The 22,274-nt window shown below is 43.8% G+C and overlaps 1 pseudogene; it reads right to left on the bottom strand.

The window, feature by feature from the left end:
• Positions 1-10,684: 10,684 nt before the first annotated feature.
• LOC136318276 (GTPase IMAP family member 5-like) lies at positions 10,685-12,954 on the bottom strand (annotated as a pseudogene).
• Positions 12,955-22,274: the final 9,320 nt, after the last annotated feature.

The raw sequence follows: 22,274 nt of genomic DNA, 5'->3' as shown, positions 1-22,274 counted from the left end.
CCGCTCCCTGCCCTGGGCTCCCAGGACCTCCAACCCCTCCTCCACACACACCGCATCCGCTCTGCCCTGACTCTTTCTGAACTCAGACCCTTTACAGAAGAATTTAGCGGTTGTCAACAACTTACACAACACTACAAGAAATATTTTACATTGTGGTTTTTTGAGAGAGACAGAGGACCTGAAGGGCTCCTGAAGTCTTCAGGGAAGCGGGCAGACTGCCATGCTGGTGTGAGCTCAGTGGGTCCTGAGACCACCCCTGCCCGAAAGCATCCCCAGGCCCCCGGGTAGAGCAAGCTCACCCTCCCACAGAAGACCAAATGCACATAGAAGAGGGACCAGTTTTTCAAATGCTCATAGTCACAGCCCATAGTGTGCTGGTTACCAGCGGGATGGATGGGACGGGGCCATAGGGTAAAGGGTGTAAAATATATGGAGACTGCAGATGACCTGACTGTGGGTGGTATGCACACGATGCAATGCACAGACGATGTATCCTACAACTGTACAATCAAAACCTATACAGTACTATTAATCAATGTCACCTCAATCAATTTAATTTCAAAAGAGAATTAAATAGTACTATTTAAAAATTACAGGAGGGTATTTTCACTTAAAATATAAGACAATACAAGCTTTCATGCATTAAAAGACACAGAACACAGCCCTTGCCAGTTGGCTCAGCAGCAGAGCGCTGGTCAAGAATGTGGAATTCCTGGGCTCAATCCCCACTCAGGGCACACTAGAGAAGTGAACATCTGCTTCTCTTCTGCTCCCTCTCCCCCTTCACCTACACTCCCCCTCCCCCATTTCTCTCTCTCTCTCTCTCTCTCTCTCTCTCTGGTCCCCTCCCACAGTCATGGATAGAATGGTTTGAGCAATTTGGTTGCAGGTGCTGAGGATGGCTCCATGGCCTTCGCCTTAGGTACTGAAATAGCTCAGTTGCTGAAAAATGAAGCAGTGGTCTCAGATGGGCTGAGCACCCCCCTGAGGGGGCTTGCCAGATGGATCCCACTTTGGGCACATGTGGGAGTCTGTCTGCCTGCCTTCCCGCCTCTCACTTCTTTAAAATTTTTTTTTTAATTGTAAGCCAAACTCAAATGCAGCCCCAAGATGACAAGAAGGATGAGGCCAGATTCTGCAGAACAAGAAGCACCCCCCACCCCCCAAAAAAACATGCTGAGATGAAGAGAGAACCTGAAATAATCAAACAGCCGAGAGAACAAGCAGCAGCCGCACACAGCTAGGACAACCAGCTGGGGGAATTCAGGGAGACACAGCCCTTCCTGCTGCCAGAAGATTCTGAACTGAGTCTTTTCAACAGTCACAGATAACAAATTGGGTACCAGAGGCCCTGGCCACTGTCTCAGTGGATAGAGCCATGGCCAGCCACCTGAGTTTTTAAAGTGCCGGATTCCTCCTTCACATGGAGTTGGGACAGTTCCTCTGCTGCTTCTGCTGCCACACAGGGTGGGGGTGGTATTAATCACCCATTGCTCCCAGGACCACAGCACCTCCATGGCCTCCAGAAGGAAGACTTAGAGTGTTTAAAAGACTCATTCTCTCATTTCTCTCCTTTCTGAGTTTTACTCTCTGGGCAGGAGTGACATCTTTCCCCCTGTTTGAACCATCAATTTAGATCCTTCTGAGTGGAATTCTTGCTCTGTAACAGCATGAAAGCTTGTACATAAGAGATCATGTCCTGTTGTGGACCAGTAATGGCAAAAAGCCATTATAGATTCAAGGCTTGGCAGGGGGCTTAAGTTCTACCCCCTCCATCTCCATATTTGGCTTTGATGCTCTGTGTTTGCACCCACTCCCCTTCCTTCCTTGGGTTGCAGGAAGCAATATACATACCCTTCCTCTGACTCTTTGTTTTCAGATGTTTGTAAAATTCACTAATGTATACTGTTTTTGCCTTGGGAGAGTTCCTGTCTTAGCCTTTGATGTGCAACTTTGTATCAGGGTCCTTGATTTGCATAGGTCCATATAATAAAGCGAACTGAGGCTGTGAGGCACTCAGATGCTGCCAGGCAGTTTGAGGAGTCCTCCCGGTCCCATCGGTTTTGTTCTGACAAAGTGTGTTTCCTTAATTCCGCACCGTTATTTGGAAGCTGCGCTGGTCCGCGGCAAGTGGCACCCGAACAGACGACTTGAGTACGAGGAAACTAAAACTGAAGGAAGGTGACGGAACTCCCCAAAGTGAAGTGCACACAGTGAGTAAAGAAAGTTTTTGGGGAAAGTGTAGTTGGGAGTAAAAGAATATGGGACAGATAGGGTCAAAAGTAAGGGACCTTTTTGTAAAAATGTTTCCATATGAAGACAAATCATTGTCTGAAGAGTATCAGGGTAAGCCGGAAACAGAGGGATGTGAATATGAGGATAACTTGAAGTCTGAGGATGACAGGGGGGATGAAAAATCAGTGGCTATGGCTGCCTTAGCCGCGGGGCCTCCGCTGCCCTCAGCTCCTTCCTACATTCAACCCTCTGCTCCTCCGTTCCCTTATCGGGCTGATTCCATAGTCTATAGCTCAAAATCTGGGAAATCTCCTCTCCAACAATCTATAGACCAGGCTCGAAATATAGGGGAAACAATTGATGGCTTTGCCTGTTTTCCTATTGTGGAAAGACAGGATGATACAGGGAGACTAGTGCGAGAACATGAACCTGTACCTTTTAAAACTCTGAAAGAGCTTAAACTTGCTTGTGCTCAGTATGGGCCTACTGCCTCTTTTACACTTGGTTTATTAGATACCATTAGTGCAAAGGCTCTTCCCCCAAATGACTGGAAGGCGATTGCTCGTGCTTGTCTCTCTGGGGGTGATTATTTGTTGTGGAAGTCAAACTTTCATGAAAAGGCTATAGAGCTGGATGAGAAAAATCAGCAAGAGGAGGTTGCTGTTACTGTAGATATGTTAACTGGAGAAGGACAGTATGCCCATATGGCAACTCAATTAGAATATCGACCAGCTATTTATGATATAATTAATCAGCTAGCCACACAGGCATGGAAATGCCTGCCTATTCCAGGGACCAAACCAGAAGAATTTGGTAAAATTAGGCAGGGTGCAGACGAGCGATTTCAAGACTTTGTCTCACGGCTAATTCAAGCAGTTGAAAGAATAGTAGGGGATAAAAATGTGGGAAAGGTTTTAATAAAACAACTAGCCTATGAAAATGCTAATTCTGCTTGTCAGGCTGCACTTCGGCCTCACCGCAAAAAGGGAGATATAGAGGATTATATTAGAATTTGCGCTGATGTTGGGCCTTCATACATGCAAGGTCTTGCCTTTACCACAGGTAATAAGGCAAGATTTCCAGGACAAAATTTTGATAAAGGACAGAACAAGCGAAGGAAGGAAGGTCAGGGAAGTACTTTTGCCCGTGGAAACTGTTTTCAATGCGGGGGTTCGGGGCATTTTGCTAAAAACTGCCCTGCTTTCCCCGGATATTGGTCTCGGCCTCTCCCTCAAGGACAGCCAGCCCTTAAGGCTCCGGACCTCTGCCCACTCTGTAGACATGGGAAACATTGGAAGAATAAAGGGAGGCCTAAATGTACTACCGCAGGACAGGGAAACAGACAATGGGGCCCTCCCCGGCCCCATCAAACAATAGGGGCAATGTCAGTGTTTCCTCAGCAAATTCAGATTCCAGTAGGCCAAACATTGCCCAACTATCCCAGGCAACAACAGGCAGTACAGGACTGGACCTCAGTCCCACCTCCCAATTCGTATTGACTCCAGAGATGGGACCTCAAGCCATACCCACTGGAATTTTTGGGCCACTTCCCAGTAACACAGTAGGAATCTTGTTAGGCAAAAGTAGTTTAACTATGAGGGAATTCTTTGTTCTTCCTGGAGTGATAGACTCTGATTATACAGGGGAAATTAAAGTAATGGCTCACACTTTGAGGAATATAGTCACTATCTCCCCTGATATGAAAATTGCTCAATTAATCCTTTTACCTCTTTTAAGACAAGGCCAAACCCTGCTAAAGGGACCCCAAGAGAATCAAAGATTTGGCTCCACTGATACTGCCTATTGGATTCAAAAAATAGGTCAGGAACGCCCTGAAATGGAACTAACAATACAAGGGCGTAAATTTAAAGGGCTTTTAGATACTGGGGCTGATGTATCTGTTATTGCAAAGCTACATTGGCCTCCTTCCTGGCCCACTCATGCAGCAGCCACAGAATTACAAGGTATAGGGCAGAGTAAATCCCCTCAACAAAGTTCTAGTTTTTTACAATGGGAAGATAAAGAAGGTCATTCTGGATTTTTTCAGCCTTATGTGCTCCCTGAATTGCCAGTTAATTTATGGGGTAGAGATGTTTTGAAAAATATGGGGGCATTGCTTGTCAGTCCTAATAGTTTAGTTAGCACTCAAATGCTTGATCAGGGATTTTTGCCCACTAAGGGTCTAGGGAAAGAACAGCGAGGAATTCTCACCCCCATAGAAGTGGCACCCAATACCAGAAGGCATGGATTAGGATATCAAAATTTTGCATAGGGGCCTTGGTAGCTCCTGCTACCCCAATAATGCACTGTGCAGACCCAATTACTTGGAAATCAGATAATCCTGTATGGGTAGACCAATGGCCCCTTTCTCAGGAGAAACTTAGGGCAGCTGCTCAATTGGTACAGGAACAGCTACAGCTTGGGCACATTGAACCATCTAATAGTCCATGGAATACGCCTATATTTGTCATTAAAAAGAAATCAGGAAACTGGAGGCTATTACAAGATTTGAGAGCAATAAATAAGACTATGGAAATTATGGGTCCTCTCCAGCTAGGACTTCCTTCTCCTACTGCCATTCCATGGAACTATCACCTTATAGTTGTTGATTTGAAGGATTGCTTTTTTACTATTCCTTTAAGCCCTCATGATTGCAAGCGTTTTGCATTCAGTGTTCCTTCACTTAATTTTCAGGCTCCCATGGAGCGATACCAGTGGAGAGTTTTGCCTCAAGGTATGGCTAATAGTCCTACCTTGTGCCAAAAATATGTTGCTCAAGCCATCTCTCCAGTACGAAGGCAACACCCTAAGGCATACATAATTCATTATATGGATGATATTCTTATTGCTCATCCAGATAAAGACACTGTGTTGACCATTTTGCAACAACTAGAATATTCTCTGAAAAAATCAGGACTTTATATAGCTCCTGAAAAGGTACAGCAATCTTTACCTTTTTCTTATTTAGGACAAATTATTGAGGGACAACAAATTCGCCCACAGAAAATAGAAATCAGGACAGATCATTTGCAAACTTTAAACGATTTCCAGAAACTGTTAGGAGACATTAATTGGCTTAGACCTTCCTTGAAATTAACTACTGGAGAACTGAAGCCACTTTTTGATATTCTTAGAGGCTCAGCTGAACCAGCTTCTCCTCGGCTACTTACACCTGCGGGACAACAAGCTTTAAAGCTTGTAGAAAAGGCCTTGCAGCAAGCACAACTAAAACGCATAAATCCTGAGGAATCAATTGCCCTACTAATATGTCCCTCAAGTTACACTCCAACAAGACTATTGTGGCAAGCTTCAGGTCCTATTGAATGGATTCATTTAGCTGTTACTCCTAAGAAAGTTTTATCTCCATATTTTGATCTTGTTGCCTCCTTGATTATCAAGGGGCGTAGGCGACTCTTGCAGCTTATAGGTTTTGAGCCACAGACTATTGTTGTTCCTTTTTCAAAGGATCAACAACAATGGCTCTGGGAAACTTCCACAAAATGGCAAATCGCTTTTGCAAATTTTACAGGCCAAATTGATTCTCACTACCCAGCTGATAAAATAGTTCAATTTTCATTAATTACTACCTTTATATTTCCTAAGACAATTGTTAATGAGCCCATTCCTGAAGCACCTACAATCTTTACTGATGGATCCAGCTCAGGAATAGCAGGCTTAATAATCAATGGACAGCTTTATACTGAAACAGTCACCTTAAAATCAGCCCAAAGAGTAGAATTACATGCCATTATCATGGCTTTTCAGCATTTGCCATACTCCTCCTTTAATTTATATACAGACAGCAGATATTTACTTATGGTTGTTTCCACTATAGAGACTGCTGTCTTAGGGACAACTGCTGATGAGGAACTATTTCAGCAGTTCCTCCTTCTTCAAAGACTTGTACGTCAACATACAGCTCCATGTTTTATAGGACATATTCGAGCTCACTCCATGCTCCCTGGAGCTTTAGCGCAAGGGAATGCCCTTGTTGATCAAGCTACCCAAAAGAAAATTATTGGAGCAACCATGACAGATCAAGCAATTCAGTCTCATACTATCCATCACCAGAACGCTGCAGCCCTGCGTAAACAGTTTCAACTTTCTCGGGAAGCAGCATGGCAGATTGTTAAATCTTGTCCAAGGTGCCCTATATTACAATCTGTCCCTTCGTTTGGAATTAACCCTCGAGGACTCCTACCGGGGCAACTTTGGCAAATGGATGTTAATCATATACCTTCATTTGGCAAACAATCCTTTGTCCACGTTACAGTAGATACTTATTCCGGATTTATAGTAGCCTCTGCCAGAACAGGAGAGACTGCTAAACATGTTATAGCTCACTGCTTGTATGCATTTTCTATTATTGGACTTCCTAAACTGATTAAAACTGACAATGCTCCTGCATATGTAGGAAAAGCATTTACTACATTTTGTCAGACTTTTGGACTTGACCTAAGGACGGGAATTCCTTACAATCCCCAGGGTCAAGGCATTGTAGAGCGTGCACATCAAACACTTAAAAACCAATTGGAAAAAATTAAAAAAGGGGAATTATACCCTCAAACTCCTGCAAATCTTCTTTGTCATGCTCTTTTCACTTTAAATTTTTTAAATACTGATGTACAGGGTCATTCAGCAGCAGAGAGACTCTGGAACCCTGCAAGGAAAGCCTTCCCTGAAGTGCGATGGAGGGACCCACTCACAGGAATCTGGCAAGGGCCAGACCCTGTTCTCTTATGGGGCTGAGGATATGTGTGTGTTTTTCCTAGGTCTGCTGAAGCTCCTCGGTGGATCCCTGAACGACTGGTGAGACACCATGATTCTAGATGAGAGACTCACTTCACAAGAGCAATTGCATAAGAGTTACTATGCTCTTTTCCCTTTCTCAATTATTATCTAATTTTTTTTAATGTTTTAGATCATTTTATTTTCCTGATCCATTGCTTGAAAAGAGGGCGAAAGGGGGGCCTGATTTGGGTATTGCTGAATAGAAATCTCATACGGCCGTCTTGAGATTTTTCGAGAGAGATCTCTGTTTAGTATATATCCTTATTACGTTCCTATTAAGATAGCCCTACTTAAGATCAAGCAGGCCATAGTTCAATCTCTAAAACCCCGGGTTTCACTCTTGATTTGTGTGATTGTATGTGAAGTCTTTGTTTAATGTCTAAGTGTTTTTGTTTATAAGGCCTGAATAAGTCCTTACATGAAAAGTAATGATAATAATAGTTTTGGAAGTGCCGGCTGTAGTATTGAAAACAAAACGGGAATAATTTCATTTCCCTATATAAATATAATTTTGTTTGGAATAAGTAGAGCACGCTCATTTTGGATCCAAAAGACTTGCTGGTTTGGCCAGGCTGCTCCAGGCCGCAAGTGAAAGGCTTGAAGCAGCATAGATTTACATAATAAAGGTGTAAAGATTTTTTTGCTGTAGAAGAATAATGAAGATCACAATGGGATTTTTCAGTTTTGATATGTACTCTCTAAAGTGCCTGTTAATTAATGTTAAGGGGGTGTTTTGATAAGTGTGGGAATGTTGTTTGGAGGTGCTTTTACTCTATTTTTGTTAAAAGTTAACAAAGTCAAGAATTTCTTGCAATATTTGAAGTCAAAATATTGTAAAGTGTAATTCAATTGTAAATAATATAAAAAGAAAAGGGGGGGTAGTCATGTCCTGGAGCTCCTGCAGGTCTACCCTGTTACGCTTTTTACTTCAAACAGTTTATCTTGAATGCTGATGTACAAGAGATGCCCAAATTTTTGTCCTGCAAACTACTACCTTTTTTTTTTTTTTACTTTTATTTGATTCCAGCTAATGACACTGTTTTGTTCTTTTCTGAATAGCTCCAGATATATAGGCAGATAGGGACTCTCAAGCCCCTCAGCGAGATCTTCTGAGCATGGCTTTTAAGGTACCAAGAGGCCGAAAAAGCCCAAAGGAGATCAGGTAAAATACTAGCTCTTGGCATACGCCCTCAGAGGCTCCAACGCTCCAACTGGAACTTCATCAGGGCCCTGCTTCAATAGTGGAAAGGATGGTCATTTAAGCCAAAGCCTGCCAGGCTTACATGCCTTTGCTGTGAGGAAGAAGGGACACACTGGAAGGTAGGCTTCCCCCTCACTCCTCTAAGGGAGGGTTCAGTCTCTTCCAGACCTGCTCCATCCACCTGTGACCTAACCTTGCCCAGAATACTGGGATTTGCCACTGAAGGCTAAAAGGTGCCCAGGGCCGTCAGCCCCATCTACGACACTGTGGACGAGCCTGGGGTATTTCTTCCAAGTAGCTGGTAGACTGGTCTCATTTACACAAGGGTCATTTAACTAGGTCTTGCCTGAATATTCAGGTTTTTTATTCTTCCCTCGAAGATCTCTGTTGTGGGTATTGATAGTCCTGTTTTCTGCTGCTTTGATTAATATACAGTCTTTCTTTTATTCCTCCTGCCTCAATGCCCCACTCATAGTTTAGGCTAGGACCTACTCCTAATTCAGAGCTCCTTTTTTCCTTTTTTGCCAATTTACAAAATTACCTCTGCCACCCAGCTTGGTGTATCCCAAGGTTCTCCTCACCACTCCATGGCTGTAAAGCTCCAGTATAGGACCCCTGGGTTCATCTTTCCAGTTTAAAGAAAACGGAAGCTCCGTCTTCATGCGTGCTGCAGATGGCTTTTCCAGTCTACCTGGGTCATTGCCAGCTGGGAAGCAGCGGTCATTAGGACTTTGATGCTAGCTGCAGAGTGTGGAAGTGTGACAGCAATTCCAGTGCCATGTGGACTTCTCCTGAAAGTGGACTTTTCCTGGACTCCTGCTCCTGTGACAGTTTTTGATGGACTGAACTGGGGTTGGGTTGCATTTGCAGAGATTTGGAATGGTGTTGGTGCCAACTTGGACTTAGTGAACACTTTAAAGACATTACTCTTTTATAGATTCTTATTGTATTATTAGCTTAAAGAGTTTGCTTAAAGGCTTTAATTACTGTGATGTATTAGTATACTTGTTTTGGGTATCTGTTAGCATTGGCTATACTAATTTTGTGTTTATTCTGTATTTTCTCCGTCTGCCTCCAAATTAGAAAATCAGATGAGTGCAAATCTCCGCACACAAATTAAAAAGAAAAGGGGGATATGTTGTGGACCGGTAATGGCAAAAAGCCATTATAGATTCAAGGCTTGGCAGGGGGCTTAAGTTCTACCCCCTCCATCTCCATATTTGGCTTTGATGCTCTGTGTTTGCACCCACTCCCCTTCCTTCCTTGGGTTGCAGGAAGCAATATACATACCCTTCCTCTGACTCTTTGTTTTCAGATGTTTGTAAAATTCACTAATGTATACTGTTTTTGCCTTGGGAGAGTTCCTGTCTTAGCCTTTGATGTGCAACTTTGTATCAGGGTCCTTGATTTGCATAGGTCCATATAATAAAGCGAACTGAGGCTGTGAGGCACTCAGATGCTGCCAGGCAGTTTGAGGAGTCCTCCCGGTCCCATCGGTTTTGTTCTGACAAAGTGTGTTTCCTTAATTCCGCACAGTTATTTGGAAGCTGCGCTGGTCCGCGGCAATGTCCCATTTAGAGACCTTGGAAAACAATTCTAATCAGTTGTTGGCTTATAGCTGTGGCTAATAGTCAGCTAAAATATGGACTACTAGACTTTCTGATGAAACCCAGACTGAGCCACCCATGTCAAACAGAAACAAAGTCCAAAGCAAATATCAAGTTCAAACAATCAGGTGCTCTCAAACCAAGTCCTCTGGTCTTAGATTCTTACCTCACACTTACTGATTCCATGAAAGACCTCTCCAAGCTTTAAATGGCATAAAGTCTGAGACTGTGTGGTCTGCCCCTTCTCTGTCCCTGCTCCATACAGCCCGGACCCTTATTTCCCGGTCGCTGCCTCTGCTTTGCCCAAGGAGCCACCCACCCCGCCTCTGTGACCCCTTTTATCTCCTCCCCTCAAGTCCAGGTCCCCTTCTACCTCCCTCTCAGGAACCTTCAACCTCCAGAATTGTCTCCCAAATATCATCAACCTCTCTGGGTGGGGGCAACTATGTGTCTCTTTCCTTATAACCTACAATGACACCAGAGTGTGTTTCTGAATAAAGTGAGTTCTTCTAGTAGATTTTAATATAACATGTCTTCTCCCTCAACAGTGAATAAACATCACAGTTCGCTCACCCTCTTTCCTGCAAAGCCTAATCTTCCCAAAGATTTTAAGGTGGTGTCCAGTTTATTTATCATTTGCATTGATAATTTTTAATAAGAAAAAAAACACATTTTTCTCTCTAGGTTTTATTTATCTGGAAGCCCTTGGAGAACATGAATGACATGTCTGACGTAGGAAAATAAATCAGAACTGAGACTAAGTACTAAGCAAATTAGGTCACTTACAAACATAGACAGAGATGGTGAGTCTGAAAAAAGAAAGCTGATGGGAGAAGTCAGCTGAAAATGCTCAGTATCCACCAGTAATGCCCAAGCGAATCAGAATGGCAAGAAGAATCAAAATGCATATCACAAGAAGAATCAAAATGCATATCACAAGAAAAGCAGTTATCCCAATGTGAGAGAGCATCCACTCTTTGACTCTGAGGAACACCCTGTACACCCAGTGATTCATCTTCTTCACGTCTCGCTTTTGCTTTTCAATGCACCTGTGCACCTTGGCCAGGTAGTGCGTGTGGTTTTCTCCTCTGCCTTCCCAGATCAGCAGTTCTCCGAAGAAGAGGTCGTTTGTGTAGAAGGCTCCCTGGTGCTGTCGCTCCAGGCTCTCCACCACAGCCATTAGCTCCTCTAGCTGCCTCTTCTGCTCCTCCCTGTGACCTGGTTGTTGAAGCCACAGTACCTCCTGTCACACTCCTGGACCAGGCTCCGCACGTTGAGGTTGTCCATGGTGGTTACATACTCACGCAAGGACCCCCATGTAAGTCCTTTTTATGGGTGAAGAAGACCACCAAGTGTCTCATGGCTCCTGTCTCAAATACCTCCTTCACCCTTCTCATGGCCACCGTGTCCCGGGACATGAAGCGGAAGCGGCCCAGCTGCGTCACCAGCAGCAGAACGTGGGGCCCTGGGACCAAGAACCGGTAGCAGTCCCCAATGTCCTTTTACATGCTTGGTTCGGGCCCTTTGCCTCAAAGATGGAGGGTGAGACAACCACCAGGATGCTCCTCCCATTCCACGCACCCATGGCCAGCTGGCATTTCCTGGTCACAGCCTGCGCCCACAGCCTTGACTCAAACACAGGTCAGCAAAGTAAGTTGTTTGCCCACCAGGACGATCCTTAGAGGGGAGGATGCAGACTGGTTATCTTCTACTCTGATGTCTATAAAAAAAAAGAGAGAGAAAGAGATAAAGAGAAAGAGAGGAAGTGAGAAAGAAAAAAAAGAAAGAAGAAAGAAAGAAAAAGAAAGAGAGAGAGAGGAAGGAAGGAAGGAAGGAAGGAAGGAAGGAAGGAAGGAAGGAAGGAAGGAAGGAAGGAAACAAGAAAGAAAGAAAGAAAGAAAGAAAGAAAGAAAGAAAGAAAGAAAGAAAGAAAGAAAGAAGACAAAGATAGTGATTCTTCAGATTTTTTGGTCACAGACCCTCATGGTATCTCATGAGAGCCATGCCCCCCCACCCCAGGGGAACAGTCCCATCTAAAGGCATACAGGGGTTTGCTGATAACTTTAGAAGGTTCATGGGTCATTGGAAATCCACATAAGAAGCCAACTTTGCACCCACAGCCAAGAGGAATAACTGCCACACTGAGGAGGTGCTCCAAGCCCTTCACCAAGACCAGGGAAGTACAGTTTTCCTCAAAGAAAGGAGGTCCCTGTGTTTTTCCTGGATGGTGCTTAGGCCAGTTTCATGCTAAATGAATGTGACATTGGAAGGCAGAGGCTGAGAAGTCACAAGTGGGAAAAGGTTACCACCTCTTTCTCAGCCACACATTCCCAGGCACATCTGTGCAGAAGGGAGGAAAGGAAGTCTCAGATATGCCCTCCCACCGAAGACCAGTGGAGGGTCCCTGGGTCTCTGCTCTTTGGGTGGTGAGCTGAGTGCTTGAAACGGACACAGCAGAAAGGTCACAGTTAATGTCGACGGCCAAGTCCAGGAGGTGACCCTGGACAGGCGGCTGAGGAAGAGTGGAATAGAAGACCATTAGAAGCACGTGTGTTGGAAAGATCATCTACTTGGCTTGTGGAACTACAGGAAGTTAACAAAAGTGGTGTTGGAGAGGGCGCCACTGAGCCAAGAGCTGAGACCTTAAAAGGATGGAGGACGTTGAGACCTGAGGACTTCTGGAGCTCTTATGATCCCAAGTGGTACCAAGTTCACTGTAGGTTCCTAAGACTCATCGTTCAATTCCTTCTACTCTGTGTTGCTCTCTCCTTTCCTGCAGAGTGTGGGGTGTTTTGTGGCAAACACGATTACTAACATCTCTCGGGGGAATATGCCATTTTTCAGCTCAGAGCAGACAAGGCAAGAGAAACTTTATTCTCAGTTCAGTTCACAAGCATCCAACTTCTGACTTGGAGTTTCATTTCCATGTTTCACACACATCTTGTGCACGAGAGCACGGTACTGTGGGGTCAGGTGCGGGTGCAATGCTGGGGGAGAGAAAGAACAAATGAGTGTTGTTTTTTCCTTCTTCAGTTTAAAATAACTGGGTTTCTGTCACTATGTTGGAGGTGAGGGACCTGTGCCCCTTGAAAGCCTATAGGCTTTGTTACCTTCAGCCATAGCTCCATATCTGCTCTTTGGATGTGCTTCCATTCTCTTCTACAATAAAAACAAGAAAAGAATAAAATGCAAGTGTCCACACAGAGTCAGGAAGGCCTGAGGGGCACCTCCAGTTCAGAATAAGAAGAATTCTCCATGGAGGAACCACTTCCATTGCTAAGTTCCTAGTTCACATTGTACTTGCAAATGTCCATATAGAACTTGAAGCAAAGGAGGAGATGTTAACACAATGCCCTGCTAACACAATGCACATTTACCCATTTTCCCCTTAACTGTAAAAGAAAACACAAAATGTGTTAAATCAGTTGATTATGTGCCTCCAACTGGAAAAGGCATCAGATGAAGAAAGCATTGTTTATGGAATGAGGAGTGGAACATTATTTTATTTTATTTTTTGTCATCAAAGTAGACAAACTTGCTAGAAAAAGTACTTCCTCTCCTGTCAGATCATGAAGGAGTCCTGTCCCTACCCCGCCGTCCCATGGGAAGGTACACTGAACTTTCTTCTAGGGCCCGGAAATTCCTAGGACTTCAAACAAGTCAGTCATTTACACCAAGGCAATTTTTTCTCTGTCCAAGCAAGATTGCTTTCAGCTCCTGAGCATTTTGTGGAGAGACAGAGGTGCCAGGACCACAAAGCAAGAACCAACATGCAGGACAGATTCATGAGATACTCACTTCCTGCTCAGTGTCGAGCCAGTGCTGTCCCAGGCTGCCACTGAGGTCCCTGTCTCCCAGTCATCACCCTTCTGCATCCCAGTAGGTTTAAACAGAAATTGACACAACCATTGGCATCAATTGGCATAAATGTTGCATTCAAATGAGGCCCAATATTGTGTCACTCATCCTGGTGTTAGAATAGGCAAGGATGTGACATACAGCGATATGATACCTCAGATGTGACCATATTCATTTACTCAGTTTTAAATATTATGCAGTTACAAAGCAAAGTGTTTAAGTGAAAAAGTACAGAGTTATGGAACAAAAAGCCTACCATTTGCAATGAGTATTCCAGCATTTTCCCTGCAGCTATTCTGTTTGACTGGAAAGTTAGAACATTACACATAGAATTCCATTGATGTGTTTCGCCTCCTCAGCCTCTCGCTGCCCCTCCCTCTGCCCTCCGAGATGACTAAAGTTCTGAAGGTGTTCTCTTGTGTGTGTGTTTTTAATTGATGGATTTTAGAGAGACAGAGAGAGGAAAGGAGGGAGAGAGAAGCAATTACTTATTGTTCCTCTTAGTTGTGCATTCACCAGCTGCTTCCACTATGTGCCCATACACGGATCAAAACCACAACCTTGGTGTTTGGGACAATGTTCTATCCCACTGAACTAACCGGCCAGTGACTCTGATGCTTTTATGTATCATTCTCATTTGTGTATTTACATGCCTTCAGACACATGTATCTATTTCAGCACTTTAAGCTTTTGTTTTTTAATGTGAGTAGGGGAGGCAAAGACAGACTCCCACACGTGCTCTGACCAAGATCCACCCGGCAAGCCACTAGGAGGCGATGCTCTGCCCATCTGGGCTGTTGCTCCATTGCAACCAGAGCCATTTTTTAGTCCCTGAGGCAGAGGCCATGGAGCCATCCTAGTGCCCAGAGTCAACTCACTCTATTTGAGCCACTGCTGCAGGAGGGGAAGAGAAGGAGAGAAAGAAAGAGAAGAAACGAGAGGGGAGAAGCAGATGGTTGCTTTCCTGTGTGCTGGAATCGGGACATCCACATACTGGGCAGACGCTCTACCACTGAGACAACCGGCCAGGGCTCTGCACTTCAAACTTTTTAAAGTATTGTTTCTGCACTTTAAACTTTTACATAAAAGACATTATTTATATAACACTTTATCCAATTATTTATTAATAAACATTTAAGCTGTTTCAAAATATGTGCTTGCTGCAAAAGAATCCCCGTGTACTGTACATCTCTGTGCACATGTGCAACACTTTGTCTGGGACAGACAGCTCCCATCTGACTAGACACAGCCAGCAGCTATAACCCCGAGAGCGCTGTGCTAATTCCTGCTAACTCCAGTCACGTGTGAGCTTTCTCCAAATCTTCACTTCAACTTTTAATTTTCTTATCACCCTTATGGGCATAAGTAAGGATGTCTTAACTGTTTATGCTTTCAGTTTACTGATTACCACTGAATTAAAACATGGTTTTCATACTTTGTTTGCTTTTCAGAATGCTTCCATTATATACAAATAATGTTTGCACCTTTTTCTATTCTTTTAGTGGATTTTTTATTTTTGGCCCTCTTCAGGAATTCACCATCTTCACATTATCAGAATATACTAAGACAACTTCCTGCCTTCCTTCCTTTCATTTTTCTCTTCCTCCCCTTTCAGCCCTCCCTCCCTTCCTTCCCTTAAGGCAGAGAAGAGGGTTTCCTCACCACCTTTTCCCATATGGAATCTTTGTCTTTGGCTGAAATGTACAAACCTGCCCAAATCCTCTGGCACCTGTCCTACGTTGATAACCTTAAGCCTCAAAAAATATATTGGAACAAATGATGACAGTGGTGATGATGTGTCTGTTTGTTTGTTTTACAGAGACAGGGAGAGAGTCAGAGATAGGGACAGACAGACAGGAACAGAGAGATGAGAAGCATCAATTATTAGTTTTTCGTTGTGCATTGCGAAACCTTAGTTGTTCATTGATTGTTTTCCCATATGTGCCTTAAACCGGGGACCTTTAGCAGACCAAGTAACCATTTGCTCGAGGCAGTGACCTTGGGTCTAAGCTGGTGAGCTCTTCTCAAACCAGATGAGCCCGCGCTCAAGCTGGCGAGCTTGTGGTCTCGAACCTGAATCCTCCGCATCCCAGTCCGGTGCTCTATCCACTGCGCCACCGCCTGGTCAGGAGGTGATGATCTTGATGGTGAAATTCATGCTAACACTGTCTTCTGAATGGGTCAGGCTGCAGAGGGAGACATTTGTCCCACAGAGGAATAGGTTTTAGGTAGATGGTATCAAATAAACAAGTGTCCCCGGGCCAGTCAGAAAGGACACTGATGGAGACGCTAAGATGAGTCACAGACAAAACATTCACAGCATGGAATGAAGCCTAGGAAAAGACTGGGGAGCATCGCAGACCTGGGGAAATGGGGTACGTGTCCATCTCCCAGAAAGCCAAAGTGGGGGGATCGGGAACGGAGGCAGGTTCTGCCCCAAACGGGAAAATTCTACTGATGAGAGTGAGAAGCAGTGTGCAAGCAGAGATTATAATAGCGTTGAGGGGACAGTAGGAGGGTCTAGTTCAGGTGACAGGTTGATGGAAATGGATATAAATGTAACTTCTGATCTTAAAATTACATGAGCCTGACTTTATCATGATGAAACCTTATTTTATGAACCACAAAGAAACAGGCTCTCTCATGCTGTTTTAGGAAAGCTCAAACTAGTTCATGTCTGCCTTATTCTAAGTGTCTCCTTCACTCATCTGCCACTGTCCCCATATTTCCTGGTATTGAAGACCACTGTCTGTAGTTTAGTTCTGGTGATTCCTGGACACCTCTCTCACAAAAGGATAGCAGACAAGGGATTGTTCCGCAGCCATAAACGTGATTTGTTTGCCACACAGCAGAGTCCTACATGGTGTGGGAGGAAAGCTGTGGGGTGTTTAGCAAAGAATGGGGTGGTTTCCAGAAGGTCAAGGTCATCAGACAACGTGTACTCAGGGGTCCTCTGTGGAACAGGAGGCTTAGTGGGGGCGGGGTTAAGAAGTTAAGAGCTCTGGCTTCAGCAGCACATGTTCTAAAAGAAGTTAAGAGGGTAAATTGAGAAGCCTGGTCCCACTTAACCGGACACCTGGGGAGGTTCCCTTTGCTCATCAGTCAAGTAGGATGAGAATATTCGTTCAGTTTCATAAATTCTGCGAGTCCCACTAAGACCACCCCATGGGCTAAGCATAAGTCAGTTTTCTGAAAACACCTGAGCACTGGGGAATGCTCTGGGCTGTGAGCACAGAGCGAGTACTTCCCACACCCGTTCCCCTACTAGGAACCCACCAGGGTTACTTGCCCCACCATCATCGTCCCGTTCCACCATGAGGGAAGGAAGCTCTCTGTAAGCCAGGCAGATGCAGTTAAATTGGAGCCACCCTGAAGCCAAATGTTCCGGGACCAGGCTGCTGGTGAGGGAGTGCCTAGGACGTCCTGCGCCCAGCCCTGGGCAGATAGGACACATATTCGGGCTGGAGGGCAAAACTGCAGACGCGACACGGGAGACCAGTGATGGCGCGGCATGCTGTCTGTCCCTTTAAACTAAAGGAACACTTTTTGCCAGCACCTGAGGACTACCAGGTCCTCCTGCCCCCATTTCCTTGTTATGACATGTCCAAGAAGCAATATGTGGAGGAAGAGGTGATGAAGGCATTGACGCATCTCCCCCCAACCCCCACCCAACCCTCTACCCCCAAGTTCAGAAACAACCCCTCCCACACAGGAAAGTTCCTTCGGGGCACCAGCTGCCCCCTTGACGGCACCATCGCAGGAGCACTTACCTGCTCAGCCCCATTCCCCGTGGCACCTAAGCTTCTGATTCTAGAATGTTCCTGCATACTAGGGACAGACAGGCACTGCTGGTCCACGGAGGACAGGGAAGACCGACTCTAAGGACATGACTCCCCAGCCGCGAGGGATGGCTGTGCCTTCTCTGCCATGGGTAGGACCAGCCCTTTGGGACTGAGGGCTACGGGAGTTTTGTCTGCTGGTTTATTCCAGTGGCATTTGGAGCAGGGCTATAGCACCTTTATTTGTCAACCGATTGCACCCTTAAGGTTGGAGCAGTGAACATAAAACAATTAGGTTGCAAAGTGAGACAGAGAACCCAATATGGGCTTAGATTCCCACATTATGTTCATCAATTTTATTAGTTTTATTTGGTATATTTACAAATCATGGAAGGGGGTGGTGCTGTTTTGTACTAATTGTTAAACATGAAGTTGATTTATAGCATCAAACCACCCAGTTTACATAAGTGTGGTCATAGGGTCTAACCTTGATCTCAGTGGGGAAAAAGTCCTTTAAGCCACATCCTAAAAGAACACTTTAGTAAATGCAGTGGTGGGCTGCAGCTGTGTTATACGATGCAGGTGCTAGCACATTCAGAAAGTGGTCAGAAGTCTGGTGCCTAGGAACCTAGTACATAGATAGACTGAGTACGGGAAGTCAGCGTCATCATTCATTTTCTAAGCATTTGCTGACCCCATTCTCATGCCTGGCACTGTATTGTATAATGGGGCAAAGGGGAAAAGGTCAGAATCAAAGTTTCTGGGGGAAAAAATTCACTAAAGTAATGCTATTTACCATGAGGAAAAACTGCTAACCCTCTGTGATATTATATAATTCAAATCATTGATAACACATTTACAGAGTCAGGTTTGGGACATCATATGATATTTAGGCCCTCTCTTTGCATTTTAGGTAAATACCTGTGATCATTACTATTAATATTTTCTCAGTAATAATGATCCAGCACACAAACTTGACTCTTTTCTCCAGCCAAATGACAAATAACTGGAATTTTCATGTCATTCTTTGTGTAATCTTTATCATGTGATAGCACCTGTCTGAGAACTTTCTATAAGTAGGTAAAATAAAAATATTGCCACAAAACTTTGAAAAACTCAACAACTTAGACAAGTATATGGTGATCTCTATGCATCAAGTGTACTAAACAGACATGAACTCCTTGGAAAAGTACCAGTAAACTTAGTCTTGTGCTTTTGATTATTTGGAGATTTTTTTTATCTTATTTTGCAGAGGTGTTTCCTTGCACTAGAATTTGATCTATGAAGCCCATATATCTTCTTTTTAGACCTAACACAGAATGTTAGTAAAAGTGAGACCAGGGCAGGGACACTGAGGAAGGTACAATTCACAAACACTCTAGGGATTCAGTTAATTCAACATGACCAAGCTCATGGTGTTGTACTCTCATCAGCTCCCTCAGAAAGTGTCTCAATTTTTATTTTATATATTGATATTTTAATATATAAAATATATTAAGACATGCCATTTTCTTTTAGAGCTGATCAAAATAGTTTATTTTGTCTTAGCAGAGTGATGTAATTTCATTCCCAAAGAAGTAAGTTATGGCCTGACCAGGCAGTGGCGCAGTGGATAGAGCATTGGACTGGGATGCAAAGGACCCAGGTTCGAGACCCCCAGGTCACCAGCTTGGGTGCTGGCTCATCTGGTTTGAGCAAAGCTCACCAGCTTGGACCCAAGGTTGGTGGCTTGATCAAGGGGTTACTCAGTCTGCTGTAGCCCCACACTCAAGGCACATATGAGAAAGCAATCAATGAACAACTAAAGTGCCAAAACGAAAAACTGATGATTGATGCTTCTCATCTTTCTCTGTTCCTGTCTGTTTGTCCCTATCTACATCTCTCTGACTCTCTCTCCATGTTTGTCAAAAAAGAAAAAAAGAAAAAAAAAAAGAAGACGAAGTAAGTTATGGTATTTGAGGACATACAGGTAGTATAAAATGGATAAGCAGGTGAGTACAGAAGCAGTTTATACCAGATGGGAAGTTTGGATTCGTGAAAATGCCTTGGGGTTGGTAGGGAAAAATAAGTTCTCATTCTGCTTTTGTCACCTTTTTTCCTTTGGACATCACAAACCACTCAGTGGATTATTTTGACTTCTTTAAAGCATCTGTCACATTCAGAAACAGAAATAAGAAAATTTTTATTGTTTATCTATCTACCTATTTATTTATTGCTTACACAACCTAAGGATGTCATCTTATTTCCTAATGATGTGCCCTTGAGGAACTTTCTTGGGAAATCCCATCCTGTGGCAATACCGGTGGTCCAGCCGCTCCAGTCTAACCGAGGTGCTTGGCAGTTTCTGCCAAAGCACCAGCAGCTCTCTTGCTTCTCCAAGGGCACCGAGGAACTCAATTTATGTTTTTATTTTTGCATGAGTACTCAGGTAGAAGACATTACATGTGATTTTCCAAATTCCTACTTCATTTAGCAAAGGCTTGAATCATAATGGATGCCAAAAAATTGGAAACTGTGTTACTTTCAATATAATTTCACTTATCTTTTTGGTAGTAAATCATTGTAGTAGTAAATACCCTGATGTATCAAAACTCTGCATTGACATGTATGACCCTCACATCTTTTTCATGGATGATAATAGAAACCTCTCCCTGGTCAGGCAGCTCAATTGTTTAGAATGTCCCCAGAACACCAAGGTTGTGGTAACAACCACAGTCAAAGCACATACAAGAAACAACCAATGGGCCTTGGCCAAGTAAGTAGCTCATTTGATTAGAGCAATCTCCCAACATGCTGAGCTTGTGGGTTTGATCCCCAGTAGAGGCACGTAAAAGAATCAACCAATGACAGCATGAATAGGGGGAACAACAAATTCATGTTTCTCTCTCTCTGTCTCTTTCTTCCTTCTTCTCTCTCTAAAATCAATAAAAAAATTAAATAAATCAGATTCGAATGCCTGCCTCGTTGAAAGCCAGTCCTTGAGAGAAAAGTGTTGCATAAGAAAAAATGTTCTATTCAAGGGTCAGAACCCTGAGAAGAGAAAGTACTATCAACCCAAAACAATCTTTCTTTAGAATCCAACACGTATGGCCCTGGCATATGGCATTACTGTGGCATGCAGACATCCCAGTTGCAATCCCCGGTCAGGGCACACATGAGAAGCAACCATCTGCTTCTCCTTCCTTCTCTCTCCCCCTTCTCTGTCTCTTTTCTCCCGCAACCAGTGGCTTCATTGGTTTGAGCATTTGCCCTAGGCGCTGAAGGTAGCTCGGTACTTGAGCATCAGCCCAAGACTAGGGTTGCTGGGTGGATCCCAGTTAGGGTGCATGTAGGAGTCTGTCTCACTATTTCCCCTCGTACCACTTAAAAAAAAGAAAGAAATTAAAAGAAAAAATCCAACACATTTCTAGCAATGAAGTATTACAATAGAAAATTGTTTGTTTTCTTAGTTATTGGTTTATAGCTATAAACTCACCAAACAACTAGAATATGGTCTAACAATCTCTTTGTTGAACCAAGATTTTTATTTATTTAATTTTTAAAAATTATTATTTATTTTTCAATTATAGTGGACATACACTATTATATTAGTTTCAGGTGTACACCTCAGCAATTAAACATTACATAACTTGACACTATACATAGTTATTAGAATATTATTATTTTATTTTATTTTTTGTATTTTTCTGAAGTGAGAAGCGGGAGGCAGAGTGACAGACTCCCACATGCACCTGACTGAAATCCACCGGACATGCCCACCAGAGGTTGATGCTCTGCCCTTCAGGGGCCTTTCTCCTTTGTGGCCGAAGCCATTCCAGCACCTGAGGCTGAGGCCATGGAGCCATCCTCAGTGCCTGGTCCATCTTTGCTCCAATGGAGTCTTGGCTGTGGGAGGGAAAGAGAGAAACAGAGAGGAAGGAGGGGGGAAGGGTGAAGAAGCAAATGAGCACTTCTTCTGTGTGCCCTAGCTGGAAATCAAACCCTGGACTCCCACACACAGTTGGCTCTACCACTAAGACAACTGGCCCAGGCTAGACTATTATTGACTGTATTCCTTATGCTGTATATAAATATCCCCATGTCTATTCTGTAACAATCAATTTGTACTTCTTAATCCCATCACCGTTTTCATCTACCCTCTCAAGATTCCTCCCTTCTGGCACTCTCAAAATGTTCTCTGTATTTATGAGTATGTTTCTGTTCTACTTATTCATATATGTTGTTTTTTAGTTTCAATATCTGATAGGTGTATATTTAATGCCATTTTGTTGTTCATATTTTATTACCTTTTCTTCTTTTTAAGGAAAACCCTTTAACATTTCTTATAATACTGGTTTCGTTGTAAAGAACTCCTTTAGCTTTTTTTGTGTCTGGGAAGCTCTTTATCTTTCCTTCAATTCTAAATGATAGTTTTGCTGGGTAAAATCATCTTAGTTGTAAGCCTTTGCTTTTCATCACTTTAAACCAGGGGTCCCCAAACTACGGCCCGCGGACCACATGCGGCCCCTTGAGGCCATTTATCTGGCCCCCGCCGCACTTCCAGAAGGGGCACTTCTTTCATTGGTGGTCAGTGAGAGAACACAGGATGCATCCTGCGTGCTGTATGTCGTGGCGCCACAAAGTGCAGCGATGCGGGATGTACGCATCAGGGCTCCAGAAGCATGTCATATCACTTGTTATGGCTAGCATTGACAAATATGGAACCAGTCACTGACCATCTCATTAGCCAAAAGCAGGCCCATAGTTCCCATTGAAATACTGGTCAGTTTGTTGATTTAAATTACCTGTTCTTTATTTTAAATA

Source organism: Saccopteryx bilineata, unplaced genomic scaffold, assembly GCF_036850765.1.
Source record: "Saccopteryx bilineata isolate mSacBil1 unplaced genomic scaffold, mSacBil1_pri_phased_curated manual_scaffold_23, whole genome shotgun sequence".
Classification (NCBI taxonomy): domain Eukaryota; kingdom Metazoa; phylum Chordata; class Mammalia; order Chiroptera; family Emballonuridae; genus Saccopteryx; species Saccopteryx bilineata.
This window is presented reverse-complemented; position numbering and strand designations above follow the sequence as displayed.